A 23,262-nucleotide genomic window follows, 5' to 3' on the forward strand; every position below is an offset into this window, starting at 1 on the left:
AATCTATGAATGCCACCATTCATAAAATGTGTGTGCCATGTGTCCACATCCTCTTAAGGAGGAAATCTAATATTCTTCTATAAAGGAAAATAAAACAAATTACTTGTCCCCACACATGTACTAGTGATAGTTCTGATACTTAATGTTAAGTATAGATGCCAAGCTAATAAGATGAGAGCGGGGGTGAATCATACAAACTTAATCTTCCATAAAAACATCAGATTCAACCTCGGTAACATATACTTCAGTAATAAAACCAAAACTGCTAAACATGCAAACTCAAAAGTATATGAACATCATAACACTCATAACAGTAGATTTAATGTGGAAACCCAAATAGGGAAAAACCACTGTGGGATTTTGGACCCACTAAGAAATATACTCTTCTAGAGTATGCTCGGTTAAAAGAAAATCCTGTTAAAGATTACAAACACATTGCTAGATGTGACCCGGTTAAGGGATTTCCCTCAAATCTGTTAGGATCTTCACCTTGTTAGAAGTGACCTTGTTAAAGGATTTCAAACACTCAATCAGAATGTCACCTTGCTAGAGGGTTTTACAAATAAGACTGTTAAGTCCACTCGGTTAAGAGATTTTCTATCACTTTACAAAATAATAGTAATAAAAATCTATCTGCAACTTCACATCTAAAATGCTAAAGCCGATTCTTATTTTCTCAATACAATATATACATAGAACTAATCTTGTCCATCTGTTGGGCTCTATACTCTATTATTCAAAATAGGTCTTCAAGATCCAGTGATCAGTAATCACTATGTAGCATCCCTGTGCATACACTTGCCCGCATGCATTGTTTATCAATAGTTCCTTATTTATAAACAATTCACCAACTGCTTAATCTCCTTGATCACATTTCCCATGATCAATCATAGCCATCAGATCTTCAAATTTGACCAAGTTCAATGTATCCTTCAATCTGAAAACATTTTACCCCATCTTGGAACTTCCATACATTTCTTGGAACTTGTGCTAGGGTATTGTGGTTCAATCTAAGTTGTAGATCTTCCTGCCGATTTTCCTTTGCCATAGATTCTTTAACAAACTTCATTCACAACTTACCAATCATTTAATCATAGCCAGCTCATCAGCTTCCTTCATTAAATAATACATGTAATCATTTAATGCATTATGTTATTACTCGGTTGCAGCTCGGTAAATACTAAACTTCACTCGATAGACATTTTGCCCTCATTAACTAATAGCGATAACCTCAGGGTTTACCGACTAGATTCCTTAGGGTTTACCGACTAGGTTCTTTGCTCAGTAACATAGTATAGTATTAACCTTACAATCAATAACATATGTATGATATCAAAACAATGTAAACATCATGATCTCATCATTGTCCAACTTGGTAATAGTTGCCCATTGAATAACTTATTTCTCCCCTTATTCATCATATTCTTTCTATGTCTTTTGCCGACATCTTTATATTCATCAAATCATACTTCTTAAGATATGGCAACATCATACTGAATTAGAAAATCAATTTCTTGACATCAATGACAAAATAATAATATTAAGACAGTAAAACATCCTTGATCAGTTATATCCATAATCATCAACAACCTTCTCAATATCCTTATTGAAATGCCAACAATCTCTCCTTGTTTGTTATAATGCCAACAACTAGAGGATAAATTACATGTAGGGATTCCAAAAGAATATCTCAAACTAAATACAAATAAACCTAAGCCAAGTAAAGATTAAATATTCTAACACCCCCTCTTAAGCTTTACATGGGGAGATTACATCAAACCCTTTAATTGTTAGCTCCCAGAGACAACTGAGAGGGGGGGGCATGAGTCAGTTGTCAAATAAATTTAAACCAAAAATAATTTAACCAACTTAATGCTTAATACCGGTAAACCAGTTAAGTATGCCGGTAGACAGTTATAATAGTTAATTGCTATACTGGTAAGGATTAGTGCATGAAACATAAACACAAAGTTATCCACAACACATAACACCAATATTTGTACGTGGAAGCCCTGTAAGGGGAAAAACCACGGTGGGAAACCTTACCCAAAATCAGATGATACTACTGCAGATAGTAAGTGTACATAAATGGGGTCTGCACATGTAGAAAGGCCAACAGCCTAGAGCTCACTGCTCAATCAAAAAATGGGAGTCACACTGACTACTGTTGGATGGTTAAATCCAATAAGAATGTACTGCACAAAATAGCATCTTCATATGCTGGATTCAGTACCGGTGTAATGTTGATATGCTTTCACAAAAATCTAGCTTCACCTTCAAATGATGTCTTCGTGTATAGCTCTACTTAATCTCGCATATACCTTCACATAATCCTTTTTCGCATTCCACATTTGATCTTACAAATAAGATCTTACATTTATACCTTAACCTAAGACCAATTTTAGTAGGTTTTAGTAGGTAGGCTCTATAAGATATTACAATAAAAACATTTTACAAACAATATAACATCCGATGCAATAACCAATTGAACATGTTGGCTTAATGCATTTACAACAATAATTAATCATCTCTATAGCGTGCCATGTTGATCTCAAAAAGATAATCCTGTTGGTGTAACCCTAGACCTATTTGCCGGTAATAGCAAATATGCAACTGTGAATATACCAATGAACAAAATTCCAGGACAAGATGTCCAGACGATGTCTTCGACATTGCCAAGTGTTTTCCATGCCATTCCAAGTGTCGGTGATCATTATATCTTACCGCTGTACCATACACCAGTAACTGTGCAATAGTTACTTTCTTGCCGGTGAATGTTGTTGGATCTCCAAAGTGCTAGTGTTTTAGTAGGTGTTGACATCAATGAAAAAATCATACCAAAATACCAATAATCTCCCCCTTTGGCATTGATGGCAACACAAGATGGAAAAACCATCAAAGTGCCAAAACATAAATGCCAAGTATCAAAAACCAACAATCTCCAAAAAGATTATAACCAGAAAGTAATAATCTCTCCTAAACAACAAACTCTCCCTCTGGGAGCAACATGTGTTTTCTAAAGTTTCCATACCAATCTCTCCAAAAGATAATGTGTTTTTCCATATATATCTCTCCCCCTTTGACATAAAATGCCAAAGTTACAATAAAACCAAGTTCATATACAAAATACCAATCTATTCAATATACCAACTACTCCCCCTAAGAAGTAGCTTCCTCATCAAAGACCGGAAAGAAAGATTTCTCTGTTAATTCTGTCGGTTGATGACAATCATCAACTGTCTAAGTCTCTACCGATGGTGGTATGACTCCAAGCTGATCTCTGAGATATTCAAAAGTCTTCTTAGGCAAAGGTTTAGTGAAAATATTTGTAATCTGCTCTTTAGTATTCACATAAACCAGTTTTATCTCCTTAGCTTCAACATTTTCCCTTAGAAAATTCAATTTCATAGAAACATGTTTGGTTTTAGAATGTAATACCAGATTCTTAGATATATCAATTGCTACAGTGTTATCACAATAGATAGTAATAGGTTCCTTGCATTTTACCTTTATGTCTTTCAACATTTGCTTAAGCCATAGTACCTATGTACAGTTAGTTGTTGCTACAACATATTCTGATTCTGCTGTTGATAAAGATGTACAACTCTATTTCTTACTCAACCAAGAAACTAGTCTGTTTCAAAGAAAGAATGCTCCGCCAGTGGTGCTTTTTCTATCATCCACATCTCCTACCCAATTTGCATCTGTGTATGCACATAATTCAAAGTTTTCATCTCTAGGATACCATAATCCAAGATTTATAGTGCCTTGTAAGTACCAAAAAATCATTTTTACTGCTGATTCATGATTTTCTCTAGGATTACTTTGAAATCTAGAAACAATACATACTGCATTCATAATATCAGGTCTGGTTTGTGTCAAATACAGTAAACCTCCTATCATAGATTTGTATCTAGTTGGATTAATAGGTGTAGATTCATCCCTTTGTGATAATTTGTCATTTGTTGTCATAGGTGTGCTTACTGGTTTAGAGTTCTCCATCCCAAATTTCTTTAGTAACTCTTTTAAGTATTTGGATTGACTCAAGAATTTACCTTTATCAGTCTATGAAATCTGCAATCCTAAAAAGAATTTTATTTCTCCAATCATAGACATTTCAAATTCTTGCTGCATTTTAATAGAAAATTTCTTACATAATCCATCTTCATTAAGTTTGTTTCTAAATACCCATTTGGTTCCAATTACATTTTTATCTTTAGGCCGAGGAACTAATGTCCAAGTGTTGTTTTTCTCAATTTGTTCTAATTCTTCTTCCATAGCTTTAGTCCAAAATTTATCTTCACATGCCTCATTAACAGATGATGGTTCAATTTGAGAAATAAGACATACCTCTTCATTTGCCAACCTTCCTCTTGTCATAACTCCTTTAAACTTGTTTCCAATTATCTGATCTTCAGAATGATTCAGTCTTACATACCGGGGTGTCTTAGTTTGTTGTTGTTCCTCAATTATTGTGGAATCCTCAGATGGTACCGGGGTAACTGGATCTTCATTCTGTACCAATGAATTTAGAGTAGGTTCATTTGTCAAAATTTCTGTTGCCGGTTCAGAGTCTATATACCTTGAAGTTCCTCTGAATTGTTCATCAATCTGTACATTTGTACTCTCAACAATTTTCTGCAATCTTTTGTTAAAACATCTATATGCTTTGCTCTTAGATGAATAACCAATAAATATTCCTTCATCACTTCTAGGATCAAATTTGCCAATATACTCATCTCTTCTGATATAACATTTACTTCCAAATATTCTAAAATACTTAAGAGTAGGAGTATTACCAAACCATAGTTCATGAGAGGTCTTACCGGTTTCACCTTTGATGTGAACTTTGTTAAATGTATAGACCGATGTGCTGACTACTTCTCTCCAATACATGTGGTAGGTTTTCTTCTGATAACATACTTCTTGCTGCATCCAAGATAGTTTTGTTTTTCCTTTCAACAACTCCATTCTGTTGTGGTGTCTGAGGTGCTGATAGTTGTCTTCTGATTCCATTTACTTCACAAAATGTTTTAATTCACCTCCTTGATCTGATCTTAAACATTTGATTTTCTTACCGGTTTCATTTTCTACCATTGCTTTGAACAGTTTGAACTTTCCAAGTGCTTCTAATTTTTCTTTGAGAAAAGTAACCCAACACATTCTAGAATAGTCATCAATAATTAGCATGAAATATCTATCACCTTGTAAGCTTTTAGTTCTAGCTGGATCACATAAATCAGTGTGAATCAAATCAAGAGCATTATTTGATTTTTCTGGAATACTTTTGAAACTAGCTCTAACTTGTTTTCCAAATTGACATTCCTTACATACTGTATTCTGAGGTTTGACAATTTTAGGTAAATCTCTAACTGCCTTAGTAGTACTGATCTTTATCATGCAATCAAAGTTTACATGAAAGAGTCTCTTATGCCATAACAAACTTTCATCTATATGTGCAATTAAGCATGTCTTTTCATTGTTATTCAAATGAAAGATATTACCTCTAGTCTGATTACCAGTTGCAATTTCCAAATTAGTTTTGTTCATGATTTTGCATTTTCCATTTTTAAATTGTAACTGAAATCCTTTCTCAACTAATTGATCAACACTCAAAAGATTATTCTTTAATCCTTCAACATAGTAAACATTGTCAGTGTTATTCTTACCATCAAGAGATATTGTACCCTTACCTTTGATTGAACAAGCTTTGTCATCTCCAAATCTCACTAAACCTCCATTGTATTCTTGAAAGTTCAAGAATTTACCTTTGTCTCTTGTCATATGATGTGAGCATCCTGAATCAATGATCCATTCATCCTTTACTTCAACTTTAGCTGCCAAGGCCTGTACTACCGGTTGATCAGTAGGTGTCGGTTGATCTTCTGTTATAGCAACAAAAACCCATCCATTGTCTATCAGATCCTCATCAGAATCATCAGTCACACCTTCATCAACAATGTAACAAGATTTGTCTTTATTCTTCTTAAATCTGTATCTCTGATATTCAGGGTTAGGCTTGTATGTTCTTCTAGCTTCTTCTCTTAGTCTAGCATGTCTATCAGGGCATCTTGAAGCCATATGACCAATCTTATTGCAGTTAAAACATTTAAAGGGTGCTTTACCTTCATACTTACTTCCAACTAGACCTTTAGGCATTTTCCTTGCAAATAGTGCTTCAAGTTCTTCAAGTTCTTCATTTTCTTTCCTACTTTCTTCAAGTTCTCTTGCATAAAAGGCTTTCCAATCAGATTTGTCAAATGATGGAGCAAATGATGTTGATGCTTTAAAGGCCAAATCTGTCTTTATAGTAGCAACAGGACCAAATTCTTCAATTTCAAAAGCTGAAAGTTTCCCAATCAATGTATCCCTAGTAACTGATGTATTAGGCATTATTCTTAACTCATTTATAGCAGTGACTTTCACTTTATATTGCGCTGGAAATCCTCTTAAAACTTTTGAAACAATTTCATCCTCACTTAAGGTTCCTCCACAACATTTAATACCCAAAACAATTTCATTTACTCTTTCCATAAAAGCAGAAATCCTTTCATCTTCTTCCATTTTCAGATGTTCATACCTGACTCGGAAGCTTTCAAGTTTTGCAATCTTGACTGTGGAATCTCCTTCATTTAGTGTTTCCAAATGATCCCAAATAGCTTTAGCAATAGACCTATCTAATAGTCCCATGATTTGTTGATCCGATAATGCGCTCAAAAGTGCTTCTCTTGTGTTGCAATCATTTTCTTCATCTTTTGTCAAGTTAGTTGGACTGGGCTGACCTGGTACAACAGTAGTATAACCATTCTTTGTAACTTCCCAGATGTCTTTTCCAATGCAATTTAGATGTGTCTCCATTCTAATCTTCCATATGCCATAATTCATTCCATCAAGTTTAGGATTGTCCTTCCTGAAATAATTAGTAGACATTGGATCTCCTCAAGCTCTTAAACTTCCACAAAAGAGGACTAGGCTCTGATACCAATTGTTAGCTCCCGGGGACAACTGAGAGGGGGAGGTGAATCAGTTGTCAAATAAATTTAAACCAAAAACAATTTAACCAACTTAATGCTTAATATCGGTAAACCAGTTAAGTATGTTGGTAGACAGTTATAACAGTTAATTGCTATACCAGTAAGGATTAGTGCATGAAACATAAACACAAAGTCATCCACAACACATAACACCAATATTTGTATGTGGAAACCCTGTAAGAGGAAAAACCATGGTGGGAAACCTTACCCATAATCAGATGATACTACTGCAGATAGTAAGTGTACATAAATGGGGTCTACACATGCAGAAAGGCCAATAGCCTAGAGCTCACTGCTCAATCACAAAATGGGGGTCACACTAACTACAGTTGGATGGTTAAATCCAATAAGAATGTACTACACAAAATAGCATCTTCATATGCTGGATTCAGTACCGGTGTAATGTTGATATGCTTTCACAAAAACCTAGCTTCACCTTCAAATGATGTCTTCGTGTATAGCTCTACTTAATCTCGCATATACCTTCACATAATCCTTTTTTGCATTCCATATTTGATCTTACAAATAAGATCTTAAATTTATACCATAACCTAAGACAAATTTAAGTAGGTTTTAGTAGGTCAGCTCTACAAGATATTATAATAAAAACATTTTACAAACAATATAATATCTGATGCAATAACCGATTGAACGTCGGCTTAATGCATTTTCAACAATAATTAATCATCTCCTTAGTGTGCCATGTTGATCTAGAAAAGATAATCTTGCCGGTGTAACCCTAGACCTATTTGCCAGTAATAGCAAATATGCAATCGTGAATATACCAATGAACAAAACTCCAGGACAAGATGTCCAGATCATGTCTTCGACATTACCAAGTGTTTTCCATGCCATTCCAAATGTCAGTGATCATTATATCTTACCGGTGTACCATATACTAGTAACTGTACAATAGTTACTTTCTTGTTAGTGAATGATGCTGGATCTCCAAAGTGCAAGTGTTTTAGTAGGTCTTGACATCAATGACAAAACCATACCAAAATACCAACATCAATGGGTTGCAAACCAATATTTTTACAATGAAATTGGAACTTATCTTTACAAAGTGGTTTGGTCAAAATATTTGCAACTTTGTCTTCCCCCTTGCAATAGAGGAGTGAAACTTGCTTGTTTTCAATTTATTCTCTAATAAAGTGGTGTTGGAGAGCAATGTGTTTCGTCCTTGCATGGAAAATTGGATTTTTAGCCAAGGCAATGGCACTTTGGTTGTCACAATACAATGGAGTTGGTTCATGTTAAGGTAGACCCAAATCTTCAAGTAGTCTTCTAAGCCATGCGGCTTCTTTGGAAGCATTAGTGCATCCTTTGTACTCAGCTTCAGTGGATCCAAGAGAGGTAGATTGTTTCTTTTTACTATTCCAAGAAATTGCACCTGAACCAACAAAAAAACAATAATCACAAGTAGATTTCCCATCATTGGTATCTCCACCTAGATCGGAATCAATAAAACCTTTTAAAATAAAATCAAAATTTGCATCATAAAACAAACCTACATTAATAGTTCCTTTAATATATCTTAAAATTATTTTAGCAACTTTAAAGTGTGTTTGTTGAGGTTTAGACATGAATCTTGAAACCAAACCAACACTATAAGCAATATTTGGCCTAGTAAGAGTTAAATAATTCAAACTTCCAACTAATTGTCTATACAAAGTAGGATCAACAAGTGGAGTTTTCATATCAAGCATTAACTTAGTGCCTAATTCAATAGGAATTGAAACAAGGTTAGCATCATTCATTTTAAACTTGTCTAAAAGATCTTGAGTATATTTACTTTGAGATAGAAAAATATCATTACTTGTTTGCCAAATTTTCATTCCCAAAAAATAATTTAAAAGTCCTTAATTAGTCATTTGAAATTTTTGATTGAGTTGAAACTTAATTTCAGAAATCAAATTATTGGAACTTGAAGTTAGAATTAAATCATCTACATATAAAATAATAATCACAATGTCATCTTCACTATGTTTAATATACAAATTTGGATCATTTTTACTTCTAATGAAACCTTGAGAAAGAAAGAATGCATTAATCTTAGAATACCATTCCCTAGGAGATTTCTTCAAACCATAAATTGATTTCTTTAACTTGTAAACTAAATGTTCATTACCTTCCTTAACAAAAGGAGGTTGAGACATATAAATTTCCTCATGTGAAACACCATTTAGAAAGGTACTTTTAATATCCATTTGATGAATAGGCCAATTCATATTAGAAGCTAAAGCAAGAACAAGTTTAATAGTAGCGATTTTAGCAACTGGAGCAAAAGTTTCACTATAATCTAAGCCTTCAATTTGAGAAAAAATATAGCAACTAATATAGCTTTAAACTTAGTAACTTCATTATTTGCATTCAATTTAATTTTTTATAACCACTTATAGGAAATAATATTTTTACCATGAGGCAAGGGAACTAAATCCCAAGTTTGGTTAGAAATTAAAGTATCATATTCTTCCTTCATTGCTTTTTGCCAATGTGGTTGATTTTTAGCTTGATCAAATATTTTAGGATCATTAGAATTTATAATAGTAGACATTAAAGCATAATTACAATAATTAACTCTTCTAGCTTGAAGTCTATCCATTCTAGCTAAGTATTCATCACTATCTTGAATTAAAGATTTAAACCATTTAGGTCTTCTTTTAGAAGTAATGGATTCATCACTAGAAGACGAGTCATGGGAGTAGAGTTATTATTATCGTCATCACTATCACTAGAAGGAATAGAAAGAGATGCATTAGGAATAGGGTTAAGAGAAGGAGGTTGGTCCTCCACAAGCACAACTTTCCTTTGAGAAAGTTCATCATCCTCCACTTTAGAACAATCATGAATGCCTTTTTTCTATAATACAAACATCTCTTGCAACTTTTACCTTGTTAGTAATAGGATTGTAAACTCTATAACCTTTAGTATTTTCATCACAACCAACAAAAATAAAAGGAGAAGATTTAGCATCTAATTTTTGTCTTTTCTCCTTAGGTTTGTGAACGTAAGCTGTGGAATAAAAAGATCTTAAATTCTGCAAATTGGGCTTTCTACCAGACCAAGCTTCTTCAGAAGTTTTATCCTTTAAGGCTTTGGTAGGTGTTCTATTAATTAAATAAGTTGCACAAGCCATAGCTTCAGCCCAAAACTTGTAATCCATATTTTTTGCATGCAATAAACATCTTGCCATTTCCACAATGGTACTATGCTTTTGTTCTGCCACACCATTTTGTTGTGGTGTATAAGGAATGGTAAGCTCATGTTTAATTCCAAAAGATTTCAAATAAGCATTAAATGCATTATTGACATATTCTCTTCCATTGTCAGTACGAAGAATCCTAATTTTAGAACTAGATTGCCTTTCTACAAACATGAAATTCAGTAAACATATCAAGCACTTGATCCTTACTATGAAGGAAATATCCATGTTCTCCTTGAAAAATCATCAACATAGGTAGGAGCATACCTTGAACATTGGATGGAGGGATTCTCCATGGGACCCAAGAGATCACTATGAACTAGAGGCAATTCAGTATATGCCCTCTAAGATTGACCATGAAGAAAGTGTTCCCTATGCATCTTACCACTCATGCAACCATTCCAAACAATTTCAGAAGGAACGATAGTAGGCAATCCATCAACCATATTTTCTTTTTGCATCAATGAAATATAATCAGAATTGAGATGGCCAAGTCTTTCATGCCATATAGTAAAATCAACAGTAGTAAGAAAATAATACTTTGTAGGAGCAAATTCATAGAACTTGAATAAGTTATCAATATCCATTTTAGCAGTAGGAATAACATGATTAGTTTTTGGATCAATGATATAACACATGCCCCTATAAAAATCTTACAATCTTGACAAAGTTTAGGAACTGAAAGCAAATTTGATTTTAATTTAGGAATATAAAGAACATCATGTAATCTCCCATTAGGGACATTCACATCACCAATAGCTTCAACTTTGCAACTATGATTATTAGCTAATTGAATAGGAATATTGGAAGTATCAGGATGCAAAGATTCAAAACATTCTTTATGAGAAGTAACATGCTGAGATGCACCAAAATCAATACTCCACACAAGTGGTTGAGAAACATTATAAGTACATGTAAATGCATGACGAGATGAATTGCAATTATTATTACCTTTCTTATAATGAGGTTTATGTTGTTGATTATTTTGATTATTTTGGTTCATGGGCTTTTTACCATTTTTCTTCTTAAAACAATATTAGTCACATCACCATCCTTACCACAATACGCACAATGGGGCCTCTTAGAATAATTATTCTTTTCATTATTATTAGAGTTTTTATTATAGGATTTGGAATGAAATTTATTATTAAAATAACAATTATTATGATTATTATTATTATTGGATTTAAAATGATTATTATAATTTTAATTTTTAGACATAAAAGCATGTTCAGTACTTTTAAGAGTACCAAATTGAACTAATTTAGCTTCCTCTTGACGTAATAAATTACAAAAAATATCATAAGTTAATTGAGTAGCTAAACTAGGAATAGCAAGTTGAGCATGAATATTAGTAATAAATTGCTGAAATTGATGAGGAAGATATTTTTTAAGAATAAGATGAATTAAATGTATATCAGCTAGAGTAACTCCTAAACCAATTAATTGACCATTAATAAAATCAAACTTTAATAAGAATTCATCCATGGTTTTAAAATCCGTATACCTGATATCTTCGAGTTGATCTTGAAGCTGGATTTTTTGGGATTCATTTTAACTATCATAAGTTGTTTCTAAAATTTCTCAAACTTCATATGCTTTTGTACAATTTCTAATAAGAACATACAATTCAGGAACCATTGAAATACCAATTAAACCAAGTGCTTCCCCATTTTGAGCCTTCCCCCTATCTTGGTCAGCTTGAGGAGCAGTTGAAGCAGGCTCAAAGGTTTTATCAGTAGCAACATCCAAAATGTGCTTGAAACAAAAAATAAAATAAATATGTATTTTCCATGAATGATACTTAGAACTAATTAATTTAATTTCCAGAATTAATGTAGACATAGTTGCAAAATAAAAGAGTAGAAAAAAAAATTAAATTGAATAATTTTTATTTTTCTTATCGGTAACAGGTATTACAATTTCAGCTGCTCTGCAGCATTCCACTAACTTAAGACAATATGGGGTCTCGCCCCTACAATATAGTTGCTTTTGACTGGAGCTATGAACCAGTGGGGTCTCATGTAGCATATCGGTCCTTCATATCCATAATACTCCTTATATCTCCCTTCTCCTTATCTCTCCATAATACTCCTTATATCTCTCGCTCCTTATCTCTCTATATCTCCTTATCTCTCCACAAGAATCCTTATGCCTCCCTCCTTCTCTCCAAACACCTTATATCTCCCTCTTCTTATCTCTCCATAACCAAATCCTTATCACTCCACAGCCAGCTCCTTATCACTCCACAACAGCTCCTTATCACTCTGCATCAACTCCTTATTGCTCCACCTCAACTCCTTATCGCTCTGCATCAATGACCTCCAAATCACACCACTAGCCTACAGCTGGGCTAAGTTGTGGTGCCTGGCAGCAATGCCCATGAGCTCATGTGGGGAGTACAGCTTGTCACCCATCGTCCGCCACCAGCACGAAACCCTGCAAGAGACTCGAACCATTGACCTCCCCAATCTGAGGCTTGTGACTTTACCATCACGCTGTGGGGTGAACCCCAAATTGAATAATAATTTACTATAAAATAAAGTGACAAAAAAAAGTTTAAAAACTTTTTATTAAAAAAAACTTTAAGTGTAATTAAATAAACTTTATCTTAAAAACTTTAAACCGTTAATAAAATGGAAAACAAGTTATATCAAAAAACTTTATTTAAAATTACATAAATATTAAAAGCTTTATTATTAAAAAATTATAAACTTTTAAGATATGTATGTATAAGAAAAGAATCTTTTTTTTTTTTTAAACTTTATAAAAAAACTAACTTTTTATTAAAAAAAAATAAGTTTTAATTTTTTTAAATATTCTTAATATCTATAAGAAAATGTTATTTAGCAAAGTTTCAAAAAAAATTTATTTAAAAGCTTTAAAAATATTTTATGTGAGAAACTTTGAATAGATAAAATTAAAGAAAGTTTTTAGATTATCTCATTTAAAGCTTCAAATCTTGCAAAATAAAAAACATGTCTTATTATTAAAACTTACATATCTATGAAAAATCTTTTATACTGAAAACTTTGCAGAGTTGTTACAAATTACAGAGGTAGAAAAAAACTTTGCAGGGCTATTACAAATTACAGAGGTAGAAGAAAAATTTGCAGAGTTGTTACAAATTATAGAGGAATAATCCAAGAGTGCAGATACGTTACAAATTATAGAGGCAAAATTATTTTAAACAATATTGAACCAAAAATAAGTTTCATTTAGATTTAAAATTTAATAAAGGATTGAAACAATATTGAAAAAATAAAATGATTAGAGCAAAGAGAAACTAAAATAGTTCTTGAATTTGCAAACATAAATAGTTAGAAAAAAAAAATCAATAATAATCTGCAAGTGAAATAAAATGTTAAAACCTGCACAAAATAGAAAGATTTAAAACTTAATAAAAAATTGAAACAAGTATTGTAAAATAAAATGTTAGAACCGAGAAATAAACAGAGAATGTCTTGGCGGCAAGCCTTCCAAAACCAAAACTTAAACTAAAAGAAAAAAAATCTTTAGCAGCAAGCCTTCCGAAGCAGATAAATTAAAGAATGCAGGAAAATAAAGAGGTTAGAACAGAGTTTTGGCAGCAAGCCTTCCAAAACTAAAAAATAAACTTTAAACTAGAATCTAAATGGATTAATTATGCATGCAAACTTGTTAACAAGTTTGAAAAAAAAAATTAAACTTAAATCAAAACCTACACAACAAAACATTAAAGAACAACCTTCTTCTCTTCTCTAAAAAAATTGCCTCCAAGAAAGGTGAGCTCCACAAAATGGTAACCTTCATCAATCTCAACTTGAAACAAGGATTAGAACCTGCTCTGATACCATAAAACAAAATACAAGAGCAAGAAAAGAAAAACAAAATCCAAGTAAGTTTATTGATGAAATAAATGTTACCAAAAGAAATGCAAAAACCTTGGAGCAATCACTTAAATGTGAAGGAGGCACAAGAAATTTTCAAAGGGGAAAAGAAAAGAAAAACCCTTTGTGTTATTATGAATGAGGCAATACCTAAAATGTGTGTGTGTGTGTGTGTGTGTGTGTGTGTGTGTGTGTGTGAGAGAGAGAGAGAGAGAGAGAGAGAGAGAGAGAGAGAGAAGCTCTCTACAATATTGTCATTAAGAAGAAATAAAAGAGGAGACATCTCTTAAATAGAGATGAGGAGAGGAGTTACAAAGTAACTCCCCAATCTATGAATGCCACCATTCATAAAATGTGTGGTTCATGTGTCTGTTAGGAATCCCAAAGATACTGAGAGGGGGGGTGAATCAGTATCTAACCAGTTAATTGATTTTCTGACCTTATTAAATAAATTGCATTCCAAAACAGTGTACCGCTAAACAAGAATTAATGCAGTAAATATGAACAATAAACACAACATAGAAAGCACACCATAACACAAGATTTTTAATGAGGAAACCCGGTGTGGGAAAAACCTCAGTGGGATTTGTGACCCACAATATTCACTCACTGGCCAATGAATGGATATTACTTACAATAGGGGCCTACACACGCAGGAAGGCCAACTACTTAAAGCTCACTGCTTAATTACAAAAAGAAGTCTCACTGACTTACAAAATGGATTATGCAAATCCAATATGATGTACTGCTTTAGTTCAGCATCTTCTATGCCACATTCAGTACCAGTTTAAGCTCATACAATAACCATAAACCCTTGAATAAAATCTGCCTTAATATTCGCACATTACTTCTGCAATATTATAACCATGTCCGCATCTTAAATGATCTACAAGATCTCATACTTATATATGAGTCTTATTACAATATGCCTTGTCAGCTTACAAAAAGATATTACAATTAAATACAAAATACAATAATCAAAATCCTGTCGGTTGGGGTGTCAGTAATCATCTTTGTCACTGCCAGTGAACTGTTTGCCAGTGTAGAGTCTATCGATGCCAGTGCCATAAGATTGCTAGGTTTCCATCAATGAAAATACCTTCAATCGTCTACAATTCTCATTGAAGTGTGCAATGCCAACAATCTCCCCCTTTGGCATTGATGGCAACACCCATGAGGAAAATTCAAAATTGTATCCAAAATTTGAAGTCCAAAAATCTTACCAAAATTGTGTGCTCCCCCTGAGCAGATGATCTCTAAGTCATTGGATTTTTCTCTTCTCTACTACTCCCCCTTTGACATCAATGAAAAAGGTTGTCAAAATGTCAATTGAGTGTAGTTATCAGCTAGAACCCTGTAACCGGTTGGTTACAATCTAAAAAAGGTTTGCTAATACAAAATTCAGGCTCTCAGTGAACCTGTCAATGTCCTTTAATGTTGCCTCTGTTCTTTGAATTGTACCAGTGAGGTGATGCATTTTATCTTCCGGTGTCTTCAGTCCTTGAACAAGTTCCACATGGCATGGCAGTGTGCACCTCGACATCACCCCGCATCACGTCGTCACGTGGCATGGCTCTACCCAATACCTAGCGGTAGGCCGCATGGAAATGTCTACTACATCCCGCATCGTGTCTCAGCACGGCATGGCAATAATCCAAGCGGACAAGGCACGCAATGGACGTATCCCGCATCGCAGTGTACCCCGCGGATAAGGCACGCGCTGGTCACACTCCATATAGCGATGTTCCTCTCAGGATACTCGCCGTAAGCCAGAGGTATACATGGCTAAGGTCTACCTACAAGTCTATCAACACTGGTCAGTTGGCAACTTATGTAAGAACAATAACACGTCCCTCATGAAGACAAGGCAACAGATACTCCAATAGAATCCAACAATATGCTCAAAAACTGCCATCTATATGCTCAAAATAAAGGATAGGAATAAGCTGGCACACGATTCGCACTTTCAGATTCAAGACAAGCACGGACCGACCCAAATGGATTAGTCTAAAGAGTACAACACTCAATAAGGGAAGGTACATACGACTCTCTTTCAAAATAAGAGTGATCGTAGACCAAGACATCAATAAGCACACAATGCACAAATAAGCACTCAAACACCAACATCAAGAAGGCGAAAACCAGGTGTGAACACACACGTTACACACCGGCTAAGGTCTGCTCAATCACTCACATGCAAAAGGAGGACAAGCATACACATAAGGTCGATACACCTCACACAAATAGAGGGCACACGTGACACCAGAGATCCCAATGTTTGCAACATGGGCTCTGATACCAAATGTAATGCCCCGCCAAGAAACCCCGAAGGGATTAAGCCAAAACACAAGAATAGAGTGCAATAATTTTTTTTTTTTTAAAGTTACACCACATAAGATACAACAAGATATCAAGGTTCAGATTACATAGCGGAAGACATCAACTAATACCTAAAGAGTTTCCCAATGAGATTACTTAAATTTCACAATTCACTTAAGTCACACAATTAATCCAAAAGCTGAATATCTTAATAACGAGATAATTCATATCAGGACAATTACTTTCAGAAGATGGAAATACAAATCACAAGCAAGATTCATCCATAAGATCTATTCACAATCTTCATTCAAGCTTTTCATTTAAAATTACAAACCATACATCTAACATTCTAATACACTAGGATTTCATCATAGCATAAGAGATCTTTCCAAGCATAATTAAATTCCTTAACAACAACTGAGTATAATTCATTACTCTAAGTTACATTCTTTCATATTCCAACTTATTGCATTTCAAAAGACGATTGCATACTAGCATCTACGATAAATCTCATCTAAACCACTTACGCATTCAATCAACATGGCATTCAAGAAAGAACTGAATATAAGCATTTATAGTTAATTCCAATTATCCACTTAACCATTCTAACATAAGTTAATCATACATGATAAAGCTGAATAAAGGAAACATAAGAGAATACATCACATAACACCATAATGATCTCGGAGTTCACCCCTAAAGGGCTACATCTCCGGGTCTGCTCAACTGCAAGACCCCCTCTGATAAATAATAAAGTTAAGAATACAAGAGGTTACACTAATTCCAATCCAGCCATCAAGGCGATACATAAACAATATACAAACGACCGCATCGGTCAATCAATACATAAACGATCCATGAAAAGAACAGGATCCAGCTGAACATAATCAAGCTAATACAAAGGTCCAAGAGAGCATCCATACAACTGAGCCATCCCCACCCAAGGTCTAACATGAAACCGGCACTCACAAGGGCAGAGATAAAGGACGACTCACAAAGGTACTCCTAACAGGACAAAACGACAACACGCTAGCGAACGTAGGGACAAGTGTCATCACACAACCTGGTATGGTTACCATGGCAAGTCTTCATAGGTCCCGACCCCATACACTGGGTCACCCTGGCAACCTAATCCGAGCTTCCGGCCCATCCAAGCCTCATGTGGACCCACACATCCTCTTGTGATGACAAGGATGATGGTTTGCCATTTCAGGCCTTCTCACAGCATGTCGAGTCTATGATAGCACTCGTCCCATGTGTGAGGCACATTTATCTTACTTAGAGATTACATTCTGATCTACTTAAGTTATCACTTATTAGAATCACTTTCGATGGTTTATCCAGCAGCCACTTTGGGCGTGGCCCCCAATCGAAAGCCACTTTCCCATACGACACTAGACTATACTCAGACGAACTCAAAACAAGGAATACACATGGTAAGACGAACGGAGTTCAAGAAGAGAAATACAATCATCTGGTCAAACATGACTCAAAGATGAACACTTATTGACAGTACTCTAACTAGAGACCTGACCAACAATGGTCAACCACAATCATCATTCGACTCACACAAGGAGGACATGATCAAAATGACACTACCACAATACAACAGTCAACTCGAAACCGAGGACTGAAACAGGTACCCCAAGTCATTTCATACGACAGGGACCTAACAAACAAGCACTCTTGCCATTTCATAAATAAAAGCGAATACAGCAATTAAACTCGCAAGGCAATAATCAGAAAAGACAATATTTCCTCAAAATTGATTTAATCATTACAAGACGATCAAGTTTCTACAAGATCTAAATCAGCTTACAGTTATCTACCTCATCAAGGGATAAGTTGTTCTTGGTTTTCTAACTCTTAAGGTTCAAAGCATCGAACAGGCAAATTAAGCCATAATGAGTTTTTTTTAAACCAAATCATATTAATAAATCTCAGACAACCATTAATCAACTAAAATAAGATATTTAATCTCCAATCAAAACGTCATTAACATACTGGTCTAAAATCAATCTCTACAGATTCATAATTTCAATTCCAGATACATTATACGGATTACGGACATAAAAATGTAGAAAGAGAATCTAAATGGAGATAATCATTTCCAAAGCATATCATTTAAATTCAAACACCCAACGATAAATATTTCACTTACTTTTCAATTACTCAAATGATATGTTCTACAATAGCATTTAACATCATCAATAAGTAATTCCATCGTATTACAACGATTTCCCAATAACATAATATTCTATTTCGTTTTTTAAACAATACTACCTCAATTAGCCAACTTCCCTAATCAGCTAGAAGGTAAGATCTAGATTTATAAATCCAAGATCAATAAGATTTTAAATAGCAATATTCAATTGCGAAAATTCATAGTTTCAGAACTTAATCAGGGAAAGAGCAAAAATCATGAAATGAAATTGAATAGTGATTAACCTATAACTCCATTACAAAATTAATCAATACCAATATAACGTTTATCATGATATGCCACCTTTAATTATAATTAAGAAGCTAATTAAACTTAACATTAAACACAACTCTCATTAAAATGATATAAAAATCATATGCATTTTTTTTAAATACTAAAAAAAACATGCATTAAAAAAAAACGATATTATAAACTATATTTTCTTTTATACAAAAGAAAAAAATAAACGCATTTAACAATATGGGCGAGGGCGGCCGTAACCCTAACCCTAGCCGCCGGGCATTACCCGAGCGGTGGCGCCGCTGCGGTGCCCGCAGGCTCCGCGGCGCCCTGCGGCCACCGCAGTGTGCCGCGACCGGAGTTTTAACGCCAACGGGTGGGGGAAGCAAAGGGAACGAGTGGGGAGAAGGGGGACGTGCGGGGGAGGGGGGAGGAGCGGGTGGAGCTCCGCTCCCCGCCTCCAACCCCAATCCAACGTTATTAACAACAAACAACGCCCAGTCCGAAAATACTATATTTTCTTAATAATTTTTTTTTTGAAACACAGTTCAATATTAAAAAACAATGTTTTCATTCTCCTTAAAAACACAGTTCGAACTATAAAACAAAACGCCCACTACCGGGTTTGATAATGAATTCCGATTCAATACAAATTCGGTTTAAACAACTGAGATTGATATCACGTTTTCTTGATGGGTTTTCTCATTCTTTACAACATCCAAGGGTTTCAAACACCCAAAAGAATGGAGGAAATACACACCCAAATTGAAATCTCCAACCAAATTCATAATGGACAGTCAAATTGATTTTCAAACACAAATTCATTTCTTTCAAGCAGAACAGAAAATTCTATTGGCAACAAGAAATCAATTCAAAATTCCTACCTTCATACGCAATCCTGGATTAGCTGAAGGAGAGCCCATCTGCCAGATTCAGTAAAACTGCCTCCTCTCCAAAAACTCCCAAATTTCCTTCCAAAATTCTCTCCAACCAAAAATTTTCCAAATTTGTCCATTTTCTCCAATTTTGTCCATCCCCCAAAATTTCCCCAATTTTGGGTTATATGGAAGAGTTGACCCAAAAATTCCATTTTTGGAATTAAAATTCTTTTTACAAATAATTCACCAAATAATTCCTTTTTAACTATTAGCAACAATTAACTTGCTTTTCAATTCAAAAACAATTTTCTCATTCAATTGAAATTTAATCTTTCAAATTTAAATAAGCCAACAGAACACAATTAACTCTATGGCGATAAAATATAAAACTTTCTTTTCAACAACATATATATATAAATGCACTTAATATTCAAAATCAGACATTAATCGAACTTCCTACCAATTTAAAATAGGCAATTCATTAACAACGAAGATCGCATAACGAATACCCGATTAATTTAGCCCATTAATCTTCAATGCATAAACGCATAAATTTAATAAAGAAAATACTAAGGACTAATTAATCAATTTAACCATGCACACTAGGCACGCAAATCGAGAAGGTCAGCCAACAGACGACTCGCAAACCCAAACAAGAAGGGATTACCGACGACGACTGGCGATGCTCACTAGAGCACGACTAAGGTCAACTAGGGTCTTACGACCACCTAATCCAACTCTAAGGATTAAAAAGGGTACACTCAAACCTACAATTCCAGGTGAAGACGAACCTCGCACTCATGCGGCGTTGTACCTGAAATGTCCTGCAACCAAGAGTCATACATGCGTACATATATTAAAATTTAATGAAAGCATTAGCTCAATGTTAATACCATGGAATAGGTACACTAACAGCTTGCATACAACTAGTGTGAGAACCACATCAATAGCTATGCATTAAATCAACATCTGACTTTAACATGATATAAGATAAACTAATCAAGATTAAACCTAGGTTAGAGATTGAATAGGGCAGGGGTACTACAAGCCTCTTGGTATCAAATCGTCTATACAAGTCACTGGGTAGATCATCTACAACCTCTATCAAAAATTTCTTATAGATATCTAGGTGTAGAATAATACTATTTTCTATGCTTTCCTTTTCCTCATTTGTAAAAGTATCATACAATTTACTGACATTAGACAAGTTTCCATCATCTATTATTGTTAGAGTAATTAGGTCTTTACTTGATTAATTAAACATTATTTGTTTAATTCTTTAAGTTTCCAATTATCTTTTTACACTTAAGCTAACATTATGTGCATATAATTAATTGTTTTAATTAATTATTATGTGCAAGCCTAGGGTTTTCCCTTTTTAGGGTTTCTTGACCTATTAGAGGTTACTTTTCTTTTCATTGTATTATCTTTCACAATACATTTTTCTGGTGAATTGGAGCTCTCTTTTGGAGAATATTTTTTCTGTGTTTTTTCTTGTTCTTCAGATTTTGCTTCATTCCTTCTCCTTGTAATAGGTTATTCGGCTTGCAGAAGATCTTTAGGCTATTGTGGGGTTGTTTTTCTCAACTCCTATATGGTATCAGAGCCAGATCTGCAGCTACCTGTTCCTATTTTTTGAGAATTTTGCATTTGAGGCAGATCTGGGGTTTCAGGCATTTTTTTGTGTGCTTAGGGTTAAGGCTTTTTTTCTGAGCACTTTGGGCCTAAACGGACCTCACCATCATTCTCAGAAGACCTAAAAACCCCTATAGTCATATAAAATTTGTCCATTTTTGACCCCTAAGCATCTGGGTGATTTTTTTCTCCAAGCCAGGCCGTACGACCCTAGCACGCAAATCGAGAAAAAATTGCAAAAAGAAAAATTGCCTTTTTACAGCATGCAGGCTGAATTGTTTTGATTTTTTCAAAAAAAATTTACAAAAAAATCAAACAAATCAAAAAAAAAAATGCATTCAAAAACAAAAAAGGTTTTTTAACAAAGTTCTTTTTAGGGTACCGGACCTGACAGTCCGACACCATACGGACCTGTCAGGCCGGCCCCACTGGCACCGTAGGCCTATGGCTTAGGCTTCAGCTTTGGCTCCCACTATATTTTTCTCGCCGCCATCCGTGAAGTCCTCGCCGCCACCTGCGAAGTCCTCGCCGCCACCCGTGAAGTCCTCGCCGTCGGCCGCTGCTCCGTCTCCCGCCGACGACTTTCCCTCCACTTCGACCTCCGCTCCCGCCCTGCCAGCAAGCCACCACTGCCGAGCTGAGCTCCGCTCTACCCTAGTACCTCCTACACCTAGCCTGAGCACCACCTTCGCCCAGCCCGAGCCCCACCTCCGCCTAGAGCACCACCAGCCCCTCCTCTCTAGTCTTTTTGAGAGGGGGTTGGTTTTTGGGGCCTAGATCGTGCATCCGGAGTCGGATTTTGGCAAACAAATAGGCGTTGGAAAGGTGATTCCGAGATGGACCTCATGGTGGTTTATTTTTTTCCTGTATCTATTGTTTGACTATGTTTTTTACAGTCAAACTCGGGCTTCTTTTTTGCACTTCTGAGGCCATAGAATGGGCAAACTGACTCCATTTTTCGAAAACGAATAGGCGTTGGAAAGCTCTCAGCATGATCTATTCAGATTTGTGATCTTTTTTTTCAGAATTTTCACCAGGTACATGAGATATCAATTTGAATTTTTTTTGCTTATGCACTACTTCCTTCTCATTACTATGTACTAGGGTTTGGGTTTCTCCATTGTGGGGGGGTGCTTTTTTCTCACTTTCTGTCATTTATATTAGAAATCAGGAACACCTAAACTCTCAAAACAAACAAACCCTTCTGCATCTTCTGTCTATTATGAAAGATCACATAATAAAAACAACCAACAACTTGTGCAAGTGCAAAGTTTTTTCTTTGTTCTCATGGCAGATCCTTTAGTTGAGTTGTTGACTTCACACAACTATCACACCTGGAAGCCCCGCATCACAAGGCTTCTCAGGTCACAAGGGTTTTGGGCTACTTTGGATGAGGTTTAGCCTGACCTTCACCGTCCTTATGAGGTTCTTATGTACCGGAACAAGCTGGATGAGGCCATGGGTTTGATAGCTTTGCATGTCTCCGACAGTCTTATGTTTCACCTTGATGAGTTGCTTACTCCTCGAGATATGTGGTTGAAGTTTGATTCTCTCTTCGGGAGGGTCAATGAGATTCGGGCATTAGAGATTGAGGCAGAGTTGACTTCATTGTTACCTGATACCTTTCCCACTATTGAGGATTTTTTGAACAAATTCAAGACTACCAGATCTATTCTTCAGGGATGTGGAAAGAACAAGACTAATACAGAGTGCATTCATTTGATTCTTTCGAAGCTTCGGGGTCCCTTTCAGTTTTTTGCCTCTGCTTTCTACTCCACCATGGATGGTTTGGGTACTAATTTCACCATGCCTAGCTTTGATGTCTTTTGTGAGCGCTTGTCTCATGAGTAGTCTCATCTTTCTCAGTTGGATACGCTCT

Source organism: Cryptomeria japonica, chromosome 9 (assembly GCF_030272615.1).
Source record: "Cryptomeria japonica chromosome 9, Sugi_1.0, whole genome shotgun sequence".
Classification (NCBI taxonomy): Eukaryota; Viridiplantae; Streptophyta; class Pinopsida; order Cupressales; family Cupressaceae; genus Cryptomeria; species Cryptomeria japonica.